This window comes from Mustela lutreola, chromosome 10 (genome assembly GCF_030435805.1).
Source record: "Mustela lutreola isolate mMusLut2 chromosome 10, mMusLut2.pri, whole genome shotgun sequence".
In the NCBI taxonomy this organism is placed as follows: domain Eukaryota; kingdom Metazoa; phylum Chordata; class Mammalia; order Carnivora; family Mustelidae; genus Mustela; species Mustela lutreola.
In genome coordinates, this window is record NC_081299.1 from 90,255,302 (window position 1) to 90,264,552 (window position 9,251).

The window sequence follows — 9,251 nt, forward strand, 5'->3', positions numbered from 1 at the left end:
TTGTCCAAACCACATTCTTTGTTCTTAGTGGCTCACAACTACTATAACAGTAGTTGAGGATATGCTAAGACCATGAGTGTCCCAAAGGGGAAGATCACATTCAGCTCAGTGTAGACTTATTGGAAGTTGGATCATCAGGCAGCAGCTGAGAAATTATGTAATTAAGTCCCTTCCGTGGAGAACCTGGGAGATGGTCACTCTTTCTGTTACTTCTGACCTGGGACAGGGTATAAAGCTGGGGGTTGAGGGGAGGCAGAGAGCAGAGTGTACCTGTGCCAGTTAGGAGCTGCTTCTTTGTTTGCTACAGTCCTGTGGAATTTGCAAATGGAATCCCCCATTGGCTTCCAGACCACTGATATGTGAAAGACCCCTCCCCTAGAAGATAGATAGGATAACTAACCGCTTGTTTGCTTTTCTGTAAACCGCTGGCTTTTAGGTATAGACCAGGTTATTAATTAGGTTATTAATTGCTTATTAATCGCTCTTTTGCCCTTCTGTAACCGCTTGGCTTATAGAAATAATAGAAGGTAGGCATTCCTACCTTCCCCCTTCTTGTTCCCCCTCCCTGCCTCTCTCCTCCCGCGCGCGGGCCCTCAGAACCAATCAGCCTGTTCCCCCTTCCCGCCTCTCTCTTCGCGCGTGCGCGCGGGTCCCCAAAGCCAATCAGCAAACTCCACGTATGCCTTTTTCAAAAGTTCTAACTGTCAACCAATCAGTTGCGCCCCACCCAAAACTTGTTTGTACCTGTCTATAAAAACCCGGCACCACCCCAGCCGGGTGTGCTCAGCTAGCAGGAGCTGCTGACCACCCGCAGGCGCCTGCGTAACAATAAAGAACCTCTTGCTGATTGCATCCAGTGGCAGTGTTGGATTCTTGGGTAAGGGGATCCGCGGGTCTTTCATTTGGAGGTTCCACCGAGATCATCGGACTCCTGCCCACGGATCCAACTGACTCCCACCGGGAGGTAAGCTGGCCAGCATTCTTGTCTCCTGTCTCATGTTCTCGTTTGTATCCAGTCTCGTGTTCTTGTTTGTCTCTAGTCTTGTGAGGCCTCTGTTTGGACCTATACTGCGGTTAGCGGTATAGTGTTTGTACAACAGCGTGCGTTGTTGGATTGTATTTGTAGGCAGCTTGAGAAGGAGCTGACGAGCTCGGACTTCTCCCCTGCCAACTCTGGGGGACGCTCCAGGGTGTCGAGGGGCCCAATTTTTTGGAGCCCCTCATTTGTCCGAGGGTTATATCCGTTTGTCCGTTCCAGAGGAACCCCTCGGCCCTGGACGGAATTTGTCCACCGCAGGGAGATCTCGAGGCTCCTCTGGGCCGGTGGAAACCTTGCTTTCGGTAGCATACCGAAACCGCGCAGCGACCTTTTTGTTAATTGTTTTGTGTGTTCTACTCGTTGTCCTTGGTGTTTTCTTTGAGTCTAAAATGGGGCTTCTCCCTCATTCACTTCCCGTGTTAATGGCTATAACTGGAGCCAACTGGGGTTAGTCTCACTCGAGACAGAGACTATAAGGAATATTCCCAAGCAGCTGCCGAAACTCTCTTTGTTTCGGGGAAGTTTCCTTGTGTTCTCTGGCCTGACTTAGACTGCTTAACCCCTCCCACCTTGCTGGTGGGAAAGCATGGTGTCTGCTCCTCTGTTGGGGCTTAGGAGCTCCAAAACTGGGAATCCTTTCTCTGCCTCCTGGCGGCACTTTGTTTCTTCTGTTTCCCCCTTACGTGTTTCTGTACCAACGTGTGTGCAGCCTGCATGACTGGCCTCTAGATCATGCACCACAGCTCCTTCTCTCTCCACTGTCAAGGAGCAAGAACAACACCCCCTGGACCTAACACCTCCCCACTCCAGATCTTCCCACGCATGCCTCAGGTAAACATTCAAAGTGGAGTGGGTCCAGGTGGAACGTAAATCAGTATTGGAACTAAGTTAAGATTGTTGGTTTAATTAAGATAAGACGTGTCTTTGAAGTTACAGCAGTAATCTATCAAAGTTTACTGAAGATCAAATAAGCTTGTGTTACTTGTTAAAATTTGTTAGCAAAGGAATGACTAAACTGATGGTTAATTGTCTGTCTCAAAGTTCTAATGGGTAATTGCTGAAATAGCTTTCAAAGTCTTTGGTAACCTGAAAGTTTTAAAGTTTTGCTTGGATGACAAATGGAATTAAATTGTGGACATCTAGGTCTTAACCAAACAGGATAAAATGCTAAGTCGTTAATTACTGAATGTAGGTTTGTGCTTTTGACTTCTTACTGCAAAGAAACTAAGAGTATTTAAATCTGCTGGTAGACTTGTTTTCCACGTAACTGATTCATAAATTGCCACCTGAAGAATTCTGTTGTAACAGTTCACAATTGGTTAATAACTAAAGGTGTTTCTAAGAATACGAAGTTCTGCTTAGTGTAACTAAGACTGATGGAAATAAAGGGAAACTCTGTATGTAGGAAAGTAGGAGATATGTAAGAAAGATTTAAGGAATGGGAATACATTTTGTTGAAGGTAAAGGAAGGTAATTTTGTCCTAAATGAGATGGTTGTTTAGAAGGAAATGGCTTGGGACAAAACCTGAATGCAAAGGAAAGTTGTGGAAGGTTTGTGAAGAGAAATCTTCAGAAAAGGAATTTTAGCTATGGTCAAGAATGGATTAAGATTGAAATGAATGGGTTTTAAAGGTACATTGATACAAGACAGAAATTGTCTCTGTTCAAAAGGACAATGTTTTCTTAGATCAATTGATCTGCTGTTAAGAAAATGTAAATGGTTTTCTCTTTGCCTGCCCAGAAAAACGAGAGTTTCTATGTTTTGTTTTATCAGGTGCTTAACATCCCTAATTATATTTAGGCATGTGCTTTAAAACTTTCTAAGATTTTAGCAAATGTTGACAAAATTTAAATTGTAAATCTCTTTAACTCAGGCTTTTCCTTGGTATGTGAAGTTGCTCATGAAGTACTACTGAACCAGTGATAAACCTTGGGTTACATTTGGGAAAATGCTATAACTATTCTAGAGATTCTACACACTTCCTAAAGTTTTAACGTTTTGAGAGATCACCGCTTGATACTGTAATTATGGAAATGTTATGTATCACAGAAATAACCTGATTTCCTTGCAGCTAAATTGTAAACTCCCATGTCTCTTCAACTCTAACTATATCCATTCTGAGTTTTTGTCATTTATAATTGTTTTGATTCTCTTGTAAAATTATCTTCAAGGAGATTCCTATAAAGGACTTTCAGGACAAATACAGATATTTGATATGCCTGAAAATCCTAAAACTAAAATGGGTAAGAATTTCCAAAACTGACTAAAGCCGCATTCACCAGAATTAGTAACATGGGACTAAATTAACTAAAAGATTGTAGTGTTGTGTCTGTTAATGTTTTGTCTTACTTTAAACATTGCTGGTTCTCTCTACTGTTTGCTCTTACAGACTAGGGATACTCCCTCCTAGTTATCTGTAACTTATAGAGATGTAAAAGTGCTCATTTGTAAAAGTGCTCAAAGCATTCACCTTTTCTCTTTATCTGAACCCTCTGAAACCAAAAGGTCTTAGTAAGTATTCATTCTTCCATGGCAATCAGTCATTTGCATAAGTTCAATAAGAATCTGTTCTTTAACAGGAAAGAATTGGAAACACGGGTTATTTTACCAAGGCTTTGACTGGGATGTCATATTCGAATAGACTCAGATATGACCAGACAGTTTAAAGGAACTAAGGTTGACTTTATGAAACCTGGAGCCATAAAGCCCCTTGGGACTGTTGGCCTGATGCCTTGCTTACAGAGTTCCCAGCAGCCCCACCAGGTGAGTAAAGAATGTCACTCCTTGGTAGGTGCAGTCTTGGGAAGAGGAATTCGCCCAAAGGTATTGCAGGCATGCCTGATGGCAAGTACAGGGCTTGGCTTCTGGCCCGGAGAGGCTACTAAAAGTTCAACCTAGAGATTCCTTATACAAAGTTCCAGCAAAGCAGATTCTAAAAGATCTATTGATCACACTCACTGTTCTGGCTGAGCTTATGTAAATAATTAGGCCAAGTTTGTTAAAACTGGACTTGTTTCACAAGTGAATTAGTCCTGATTTGGCTATCTCTGGAAATGAGGGTTATTTTAGAGAGAAAAATTGTTTTAGTAACACCTTTATGGATGTTAAATTCTAGATTTGATTGTCTTTAAATGTTTGTTTACCTATGCTAAACAATTTGAGGTAAACTTCAGAAAAGTTGCACAATAGCTTCTTTAGTCGATCTTATTATTTTGTGGATATATGAACAAGACCCCACAGCACATGATTAAACAACTGGAAAATGGGATTGATTCCCCTACAATTGTATAACTTAACTAACCCCTTATGTGTGGCTGGGATAATGAAATTGCCTAAAAGCCACCATACCACACTCCATAGGATTAACTATGGACTTGTGGAGATAATGGATGACCCCACTTTCTTTATGAGTGGATTGGATGATGCATGGCGGACTCCCCTTATCTCTTGACAAGTTTTCTCACTTGCCAGTGATCCTCTGTAATCAGGATATTGTTAAGGCTGGACCACTCAAAGGTCTTATTGGTTTTATCCCTTAGTCATATTTATCTTAGAAGTCACCTCTGTTGAGGTGCAATTGCAAACAGATGCTTTAGCGAAACTTAGAACAGCCCTCCTCATAAAAAGAGCCTCAAAGCTCACTATGGGACAGTCCTTGACTGTAATGATGTCACATCAGGTCCAGATTTGTCTTAGAAGCCAAAGGCCACCAATGGATGATGTAGGCCAACTAATTAAATATTGGACTATACTTACAGATATGCCAGAAATAATACTTAAAACTTGTCAAACTTTAAACCTAGTTACCTGTATGCCTGAACCTGACCACTGTACTTCTTTCTCTATAGAGCAAAAAGGTTATTGATCTTGCTTACTCTATTTGTCCAGATTTAAGATGCCCCTGTTCAAAATATGAATGACAGTTGGTTTTCTGATGACAGTAGTTTTCATAGAAAGAATAAGAAAAGCTAGGTGTGCCATAGTGCTCACTAGCACTTTGCAATTGCCAAAGCCTAAGAATTAACATTTATATTGACTCCAAATGTGCTTTCCTGGTACTACATGCCCATGGAGCTATTTGGAAGGAAAGGGGATTGCTATCAAGCCATAACTCCCCAATCAAATATGGGCCTAAGTTACAAAACCCTCCTTATCGCTATACTAAGGATGGCATATATCAGATCCGGGATACATATTTGTGGTTCACACCCACGATTGGACAGCTCAGTTAAAAGGCAGTTTTATGCTGGGAACAAAAGAATCATACGTAGGATACTTGGACAAATAACACACAGTATCGAGGATGGCTATCATTAGAAATGTGTTCCCAAATAATAGTACTCCAGGCTACTGAATGTTTTGCTACTGATTGGGTAAGGTGACCTGGCATTAGATGGCCAGCTCCAAACGGAACCCACTGGATATGTGGAACCAACCTGTGGCCCTGGCTTCCTCCAGGGTGGATAGGACGCTGTACTTTAGGATTTGCCTGGATTCATGGGCGCATTACTAAAACCATTACAACTCCAGCTAATCTCCCAAACTTGAAACAAAGATGGAAATGGTATGATCACTTAGCATCCATTTCTGTTCCATCTGCGGGACTAGAGGATGTCATGTGGCATGTAGAAGCCCTTAATAAATATACTACAAAGTCACTCAATGATCCACTAAATGGCATCTCCCTACTTAATACCGAAGTCTCACAGATATGCAAGGCAGTCCTACAAAATAGGATGGCCTTAGATGTCCTGACAGCAGCCCAGGGTGGCACATGTGCAATCATCAAAACAGAATGTTGTGTGTACATTCCAGACTATCACAAAAATGTCACAGGACTAATAAAAGATATGAATACCCAAATTAAGGCCCTACAAGATCCTTCTCTCTCTCTCTCAGTGAATGGTTAAGTTCCTGGTTTGAAGGAGGACTATGGCCTAATCTCCTTTTCGGGCTTCTCATTTTTATCACCTCATTAACCTTAATATGTTGCTTTGTTCATTGTTTCTCTACTTGGTGCCGAGACTCCATTACTGCAATGACTTCACCATGACAGACGATCCTTGTCACATGAGAGGACGCCTCTTCACTGTCAGCGCTGGATTCGGCTGCCTCCGCCTATCATAACTCCCCTATACATTCCTCCACTGATCAATATTGACCCCAGTAGGTAGGGACAGCTCTACGCCCCTATTCAGCAGGAAGAAGTTACAGAAGATGAGACCTTCCACCTTCAACCACCTTAAAGATTTAAGAGTCAAAATTGTTCAGGGGGAAATGATGAAGGATCAGGAGGCTGGCTGAGGATGGAGAAGGGGCTGGTGCCTTGCACCCCCTCTTCACCCTTCTCCACGGCGAAAACTGGTTCAACAGATTGCCTTGGCTTACTACTTTGTTGTCATCTATAACGGGCCCTCTCATCATTCTGCTATTAATTCTAACTTTTGGTCCTTGTGTCTTAAACAGGTTAGTACAGTTCATTAAAGATCGCCTGTCTGTTGTTCAGACTATGGTACTGACACAGCGATACCAACTCCTCAAACAAACAGAGCCCCGGACTAGCTCAATGCAAGGGCAGGACATGCAAGAACAAGATGAACGGATAGAAGATTCTATCCATGATAAAGAAAAAGGGGGGAATGAAAGACCCCTCCCCTAGAAGATAGATAGGATAACTAACCGCTTGTTTGCTTTTCTGTAAACCGCTGGCTTTTAGGTATAGACCAGGTTATTAATTAGGTTATTAATTGCTTATTAATCGCTCTTTTGCCCTTCTGTAACCGCTTGGCTTATAGGAATAATAGAAGGTAGGCATTCCTACCTTCCCCCTTCTTGTTCCCCCTCCCTGCCTCTCTCCTCCCGCGCGCGGGCCCTCAGAACCAATCAGCCTGTTCCCCCTTCCCGCCTCTCTCTTCGCGCGCGTGGGTCCCCAAAGCCAATCAGCAAACTCCACGTATGCCTTTTTCAAAAGTTCTAACTGTCAACCAATCAGTTGCGCCCCACCCAAAACTTGTTTGTACCTGTCTATAAAAACCCGGCACCACCCCAGCCGGGTGTGCTCAGCTAGCAGGAGCTGCTGACCACCCGCAGGCGCCTGCGTAACAATAAAGAACCTCTTGCTGATTGCATCCAGTGGCAGTGTTGGATTCTTGGGTAAGGGGATCCACGGGTCTTTCAATATGGAGACTCATTCCTCAGCAGCAGCTGCAAAAGCTGTGGCACAGAGGTATTACAAGCTCCTTTCAGGGAGATACTGGTATCTTGTAGTGTGGTACAGGGAGGTGGCTAGGGAGGTGTCACTTGGTTTCTTCATTCTCTGAGAGGATCAGAGATAGACCCTAGATTCGTGCTAAACTAGAAGCCTGAGCCTTAAGCAGTAACATGTAAAGTATGCAGATAGGATATGCATGGTGGAATATTACTCAGCCATCAAAAAGAAGAAATTTTGCTGTTTGCAATGATGCGGATGCAGCTAGGTAGAGTATATTATGTTAAATGATATAAGTCAGTCAGAAAGACAAATACCATATGATTTCACTTATGTGTGGAATTTGAGGAAAAAAACAGATAAACATCAGGGAAGGGGGAAGAAAAGAGGGAAGCAAACCATAAGAGATTCTTTTTTTTTTTTTTAAGGATTTTATTTATTTATTTGTAAGAGAAATATATAGAGAGAGCACAAGCAGGGGGAGCATCAGGCAGAGGGAGAAGCAGACTCCCTGATGCTCAAGGAGCCTGATGCAGAACTTGATCCCAGCACCCTGGGATCATGATCAGAGCCAAAGGCAAATACTTAATGGACTGAACCACCCAGGTGTCCCATACCAAAAGAGACTGTTAATTACAAAGAACAAACTGAGGGTTGCTGGAGGGGAAGTGGGCCCAGAATGGGATAAATGTGTGATGGATATTAAGGAGGGCCCTTGTGTTGAGCACTGAGTGTTGTATGTAAGTGATGAATCACAAAATTCTGCTCCTGAAAACAATCTTACATTATACATTAACTAGCTAGAATTTAAATAAAAATGTGGGGAAAAAGTATGCAAATGATCCTCTTTCAGGGAAAGGCTGGGAGTTGAGCATTACTGTCTGTTCCTTCTTAGTTGAGCCCTGAGGAGATAATCAGTTAAGAACTCCTTAGTTTGTTATGGCCCTTTATGTCTCATGAATGAAAACCCCATTAACTATCAGAGTGAGGTAGTCTGGGAACCCATCTCTTGGGGAGCAGCCATAAAACCTGACGCCAGGGTTGGAGTTTATAGTGAGATTGTCTCTCCACCTCTTCTATACTTTTGGATATATTTTCTTGTTTGCCAACTTTGGAAAAGTCATTCAGTGAGTTTCTGGATTTCTTTCAGAGGTAATTGCCTGCTGTGTAGCTGTATATTTGATGTGTCCATAAGAGAAAGGGAGTTCTGGAGCCTCCTATGTCACCATCTTCATTTATCTCCCTCCAAGAAATCCTCAAAATTATTTTCTTGGTGTTCCTTCTTCAACTAGAATTTCATACTCTCAAATCCTCTTATTTTTTTCTTCTAATTTTCTTTTTCATTCAGGATAGACTTAATGATCTTCCATTTATGTATTTATTTGTTTATTAAATACATTTATTTGAGAGAGAAAGAGCACAAGCAGACAGAAGGAGAAGTGACTCTCTGCTGAGTGTGGAGCCTGATGCGGGGCCCCATCCCAGGACTTCGACATCATGGCTGGAGCTGAAGGCAGTCACTTAACTGACTGAGCCATCCAGGCGGCCCTTAATGGTCATCCATTTAAATGATGTAACATATATCTGAGTCCTTCTCCCTTTAGCTGTTTCCCAGATCCCAGCCTAAGGAAGCTTATCCCACCCGCTTTCTCTTCCCTGAAGAGAAATAATAATTTGTTATTAGATAGGAGAGACAATTGTTGTGGTTCTTTTCCTAATATTTTATATTTAGACATGTAGATCACATGAAGAAGAGATTTAGGGTAAACAGTTTAGGGGGAAATCTGGCAATGTTGAGCAATGGGTAAAATGGTTACTACACTCTTTAGTTAGAGTGGCTGGTTCCCTGTTCTATGGCTCTTTGTGTTGTGGTAATATTATCTAATTCTTGTGGAGAATGGTAAGGTGAAGGTTCACATTCTGGAGAATCAGAGTGAGATAGAATTTTGTTAACATATGGAAATTGCAGTTGGATACAGTAAGTCAAAGATGGCTCCCAATCT

At 42.3% G+C, this 9,251-nt stretch overlaps 1 long non-coding RNA gene across 2 annotated transcripts; it reads left to right on the forward strand.

Moving 5' to 3' along the window:
• Positions 1 to 366: 366 nt before the first annotated feature.
• Positions 367 to 7,168, forward strand: LOC131809686 (uncharacterized). 2 transcript variants are annotated; one of them, XR_009345259.1, is made up of 2 exons: positions 367 to 1,870; positions 6,507 to 7,168. It is a non-coding gene; the product is annotated as an uncharacterized LOC131809686 (long non-coding RNA). The 2 variants fall into 2 exon arrangements; XR_009345258.1 differs by having other exon boundaries at positions 6,547 to 7,168.
• Positions 7,169 to 9,251: the final 2,083 nt, after the last annotated feature.